This window comes from Carlito syrichta, unplaced genomic scaffold (genome assembly GCF_000164805.1).
Source record: "Carlito syrichta isolate Samal-C Ts95f unplaced genomic scaffold, Tarsius_syrichta-2.0.1 Scaffold288878, whole genome shotgun sequence".
In the NCBI taxonomy this organism is placed as follows: Eukaryota; Metazoa; Chordata; class Mammalia; order Primates; family Tarsiidae; genus Carlito; species Carlito syrichta.
The window spans coordinates 25,674-32,131 of record NW_007232974.1 but is presented as its reverse complement, the minus strand read 5'-3'; positions in this window follow the sequence as shown (position 1 = coordinate 32,131).

Genomic DNA, 6,458 nt, shown 5'->3' with positions numbered 1-6,458 from the left:
TTTTTTTTTCTTTGCAGAAGCTTTTTAGTTTGATGAGGTCCCACTTATCTATCTTATCTTTTATGCCATACACTTTTTAGGGATTTGATCAAGAATTTGTTACCTACTCCAATGTGCATAAGAGTGTTTCTCACGTTTTCATCTAGGATTCTCACAGTCTGAGGTTTTCCAAAGGAACACAAATTGTTCTACAAAAAAGACACCTGCACAGGCATGTTTATTGACACACTATTCACAATAGCAAAAACATGGAGAAAACCTTACTGTCCATTGAAAGCAAGCCGGATAAAGAAAATGTGTTCGTATACATGATGGAATATTATGTAGCCATAAAGGACAAAATCACGGACTTCGCAGTAAATTGGGTGAAGCTAGAGACAATCATTCTTAGAGGCCTGTCACAGAAACAAAGAACCAGATACCACATGTTCTTACTCATAACTGGGACCTGAACATTACTCACAATAGCAGAAGGAAGGAATCAGCCGCTGAGGATCACTGCCAGTGAAAGGAGAGGGGTTTCATGTAACGATATAAAGGGTATCTGATGCTAAACCAGGGAAGTGAGGACCCGTGGGAGTCTCAATCTTCAACTGCACATAGATTACTTATGTACCTAATTCTCTTTATAACACAATAAAGTATAAAATAAAAACAAAATATAAAAATGCATTAAAAATCAGTCAGAAGACATGACCATTATGAAAGATGTAAATGAAATATATAACTAAATTGAAATTGTCAATAATAAAGACATTACCCTTAAAACATACCCCAAAAGGATATTAATTTAGGAGTAGAATTGAGAATCTTAACTATGACCTTCAGACTATTTCCATTTTCAGGTGCTTTTTTTTCTTTTGCATATTTTGCCGATGTGTTGAAACTCATTAGTTTAGTCTTCAGTGAAAGAATTCAAATCCCCCCCCGTTTGCCCCCTGTTCATACTCCTCAGGGGGTTCAGCTAGTGGTCCACCAACTTTGGAGAAAATATTCAACCAGGAGCAATACAAAAGAGATTTGATGGATTGACCTTTCTGCATTTCTACTGCATTGTGGCCTCTGCTGTGTTAGAAACAAAAATAAAAACAAAAGAAAACAAGATAGCAGCCATGTTTTTCTCTTTCTGCCAGAAGTTGAACTTGTCAATATTTATACACAGAATATGTTGGGCCTGTAATGGAGGGTTTTCAAAATGACTGCCCATTTTGAGTGATTGAAAAAGCACTTCCATTGGATTTAAATTCTGAAGACTTTCTGTTAACAATGGCAGACTAGAGTTGCTTCTCCCTCTCTCTCTTTTTAAAAAATTTTTTGTCATTGTATAATATTTTTAAATGAAATAGGAAATAAAACTTTATCTTTACAGAAAATAGTACAAATCCATATCTCAGAATCCAGCCAGTAAAAAAGGGATTCCAAATATTATATAAATTGTAACACAAATCTCTGTAGAGTGGCAGATCACAGTTAAGAGAGCTGTTATTTTTGGGACGGATCCCTGTTTTTACCACTTAATAGGCATATGAGTTTGGGCAAGTTACTCAGTCACTTTCTGTGCCTCAATTTCCTCATATGTAAATTGAGTATAATTATGAGGTACCTCATGCAGATGCTGTGAAGATTAATTGAGTCCTTACATGCATTCTGGTTGGAACAGTGTCTGTCACATAGTGAGCACTCAAAAGTTAATTATGTTTATTCTTTTCTCCCATAGAGTAGATGAAGCACACATTTTCCCAAGAAAGTCATGATTTTTTTTTTTTTTGAGTTGGAGTCTCACTACGTTGCCCAGACTGCTGTGCAGTGGCCACTCCCAGCCACCGCAGCCTCGACCTGCTGGGCTCCGGCAATCCTTCCGCCTCAGCCTTCCAAGTAGTTGGAACTACAGGCTCACACTACCATGTCCGGCTCATCTTTTGATTTATTGTAGAGATGAGGTCTCGCCAAGTTGCCCAGGCGGGTCTCAAACCTGCGGGCTCAGGCAATCCACTCACTTCAGCCTCCCAAGGTGTGGGATTACAGGCTGAGCCACCGAGCCCGGCTTGAAAGTCATGATTTGAGGGAGAAACTAATGACTTCAGTTTAGAACAGCAAGTTCTGTGAGAGGAAGATGGGTGCTAGGAAGAGTGTGAGCACTGTTAAATGTCAGAGAGTGTCAGGAAAGTCAGAGCAGAATGAGGAGAGCAACAAGCACATCATCTTTGCGAGAAGTGAGCTGTTGATCAGAAACAACAGTGGAGACATTTTGGGGGTTACGAGCTTCCTTGTCTTTCTCAATATGAGAATGATTAAGAATAAATCATCACATAAACTACCTAGAATAAACAAAAAAAGGGTGGCAGGTGGGAGGAGTCTTCACTTTGAGCTTTGGAGACTTCCTGCTAACCCAGAGTAGAGTCACTCCTGCTAGCTCAAATGTTCAGACAAAAAAAGACCAAAATTTAAGTTCTTGTGACCAACAGCTTACTTAACATTATTTTTTTTAACTATCAAGCAGTAGAAAATACCTCCATATAATGAGCAATAATAATAATTAGATCATATTAATTTTTAGATAATATTCCCAAACAGTAAACAACCTAGACGTCTCTCAATAACACAGTGTACAAACAAATGGTTTTGTAAATCACTATATAAATATAGTAAAATACAACTTACTAGTAAAAATGAATAAAGTACTAATGCATGGAACAAGAAAATTATGCTGAATAAAAACCAGACTCTCAAGAGAATAAGCTGTATGATTCTATTATTATGAAGCACAGATTAAACTAATTTAGGATATAATAAATCAAAATATCGTTTGCCTCTGGAGAAAAGTTGGGAATTGACTATGACTTGACAAGTGGAGAATGTCTATGATATTGAAATGTTTTGTATCTTGATGGGAGCTTAGTTCATGGGTGTATGCATTTATCAAAACTAAAAAAATTATAACTTTTATATAACCCTTAAGATCTGTAGTTTGTGCAGTTATGCATATTTGCAATTATGCGAGTTATGTTTTAATTAAAGTGTTAAAATGAAAACTCCAAATGGTTTGTGAGCAACACATTGAACACAGAAAGAAAAACTACCTGAATTATCAAAGCCAGTTGTATACCACATACCAGAACATATACACTTCTTAGTACCAAGTACTTTCTGTACTAAGAAGCAGAAATGAGCTTATAATATTTAGATTAGAGTTTTATTTTACCAATGATCGAGTCAAATTATGCAAACATTTCAAAAATTAAAAACTAGACAAAGATCAGTCTCTTTAAAATAAGAACTCAGAGAAAAGGTGCACCATCTCAAATAAGAAATGAAATATTGAAGAAAGACGAAGAGTAAAGTAGATGAGTTTATGAAAAAATGCAAAGGAAATATAATGCTATTCCAGAAGCATAACTGGACACATGATCATAGGAAATGATTGCATACTTGTGCAACTGAATGAAATGAAATGGACATTAAAGTGGTACAGAATATGGGGAGGGGAAAAGGATAAAAAAAAAAGATAAAGAAAATCAGCAAAAGCCTAACTGGTGCTTCTAAAGAAGAGAAAGCAACACAACAAATAGACAAAATATTCAAAGACATATTTCAGGAAAGCTTTCAAGAGATTACTCAAGACAAAAATGAAATCAAGTGCTACAATTGAAGAGGAGTTGTGAAAACCTCAGATTTCTTCAAAGAAATGTACAATGCAAACAAACAGATGTGATATCTAAAATGTTACCAGAGAAAGAATTCATTGTCCTGTAAATTATATCTATACATGTTTAAAAAATAAAAGTAACTTAGAACTATTTTTCAAACATGTATAACATTAGAAAAATATAGTTTCCATAAGTCATTACCTCACACCAGAGTACGAGGTTATGTTCCCCATCCATGGTCAATTTACCTGGATATTTTTCCCTCTCAAGCTTCCTTAGTTCCCCCAAGTTTGCTAAACTCAGACTTTACAAACAGAATTTGACCTATTTGACCTTATACCTAATTGCAAATATGTTTTCAAACAAGTCTTAGACCTTAATTAAAATAAACCTAATAAATCCATTGATAATACAAGGTGTTGAGAGGAGAAACAAGAAAGATAATTTGAGACTGAGGGAAAAGTCAGGTGTGGTGACTTTTGACTGTAATCTCAAATTGGGAGGTAGAGGCAGGAGGATTGTTTGAGGCCAGTCTGGACAACATAGTGCGACTATGTCTCTAAAAAATAAAATGTATGAGAGGAAAAAATAGCTGTAAAAAGCATTAGAGAGACAGAGAGAGAGAGAGGCCAATGATATCAAGATGATTTTTTCATACTTTGTATTTATACCATGTAAAGCCCGTAATCTTCATAGAGTTCTTTGAAAAAATCTGAGGCCTTCCTATGAATGATGTTACACAACTATGTGGGCTCACTGACACAACTGAAACTCAACATTGCTCTGTCCAATACACAGTGCAATGTTGTTAAGACTATGACACTGAATCTAATTACATGCAACTCTATAGGGTGAAAAGAAGCAAAAAGAAACAAGAGAAATAATCTTCCCCTTGGTCCCTGATTTTAGCATAGCTGGTATAGGCAGTTCCCTTCCTTCTCTGAAGCCAAATGCGGGTACAGTCTATAAGGCCTGAGGATTCAGCATGGTGGCAGGTGATCTTCTATCAAATACAAACTCAGCTTACCCTCTTTCAGGGATAGGCTTCTTAGCGTCCTCTTGGTGCTACAGTCAGTAGACCACAAGGAAAATTAGCTCAGTAACGAGCTCTTTATTGGTATCTCTCTTTTCTCTAAGTCTCTCCATTCTTTATTTTTACTTCCTAAGATCACCTCTCAAATAAGCGAGCTACCAACAGGAAAATTGTTGCTTCAGGGGAAATTAATTAAAATAACCACTTTCAGCATCTATAGGTTGGGCAGTCCTGGGGACAGTGAGTCAAAACTAGGAATATAAGCTTAAGACTTAACAACTGGGCTTATTCACAGGTCTTAAGTGATGTAAATATATCATAAGGAAGGGTCAAGTCACTGGAAGAATCCCAGTGAGGCTACTATTCCTCTTGTATTAGATTACATATGACTTCCTAGCTTAAATAAAAGGTTAAATAACTCCTAAGCACATTAGAAAAGGAATAATAAAAATGTCTCTAGTTTTCCAGGAAATACTACATCACAGTCAGAATGGCAAGACGAGTTCTGATATTCACCCAGTTCCCTTCCCACAGAGAGTGGGCATAATATACTGGATTACATTAAATGTCTATGCTGTTTGAAGCAATGGAGTAATTGCTAATGGTGACTACTTTCTGAAACAACAAATTAATGAGATTCCATTTAAAATTCTTTCCCCAAACGCCTTCAGTTTATTTTCTCATTTAAAAAAGGTCTCAGAGTGGCAGCTGTGACTTTGTTGGGTTAATGATAGCTGAACATGAAAAAAAAATCCTGACTTTGAGGGGATGAAAGGATGGAAGCCTGGGAGATAAAATTGTAGGCGAACAATTCTTTCTGATGATTCGTCCACTCAGGAAAGTGCAAAAATGATTTATTTCTGGTAAAATCACTTTTCAACTTTTATGATTTTTTTTTTCTGATCTATGCAGAACTCACTCTCCAAGGAAAAGTTTAGTTCAGACATGCACATCCTATCTTTTATGGAGGAAATGTAAAAAGGGTTTTGATTTAACTTTGAGGGCAACCAGTTTTCCTCATTATCATGCCAGCAGGTCTGCAGGGAAGGGAGGGCAATGGTGTGTCTCAATTCAAGGGACTTTTCACATAGCCCTGTCTTAAAAGCATGATGACCTCACTGAGGGCTCACTGGCTTCTCCCATCCACTCTGCCAAGGCCATCGGGGTCAGAACAAAAGCAAACCAGCACTAAGTGGAGTGGTTGTACAGTATTTGAATTTCCATAAGAGAAGGAGACCATACTTTTCCATGCTTTTAACTCTAACTTTATAGAACACTGTAATGTATTAAACCCTTTCCCATTCATAGAAGGTAGAAATGAATATTATCTTTATTTAAGAGTGAAGACATGAGGGCTTAGAAGTCACACAGCAGGGGGAAGAATGGAAGGGAATGGAGGAGTCAGTTGGACTGAGAGTCGTTGTGTGAGTGCGTGAGTGAATGTATGGACAGTTTTGCATGGGTCTCTGAGTTAGTGGGCATGTGAATGACTGACTGAGTGGGGACTTGGGAGCAAGTGGCCAGGGATCTCCTGCTGCTGTAGCTCCTCTGCATGGACCTGCTGGAGACCAGCTCCAGCCGGGTTCAGGGTACCCCAAAGGTGGAGATGGCATAGGTGATTGGGGGGAAGAAGAAAGAGAGAAAGAGAGAGAGAGAAAGAAAGAGCCTGGACTCCGGTTTAAGTGCAGAAGCGATGTGTGTCATTGAGAATTACAGCAGGTCTTTTATACACAAAGTCAGATGTGGGAGGGGCGTCCCCCACCCACCAGAAACCTTAA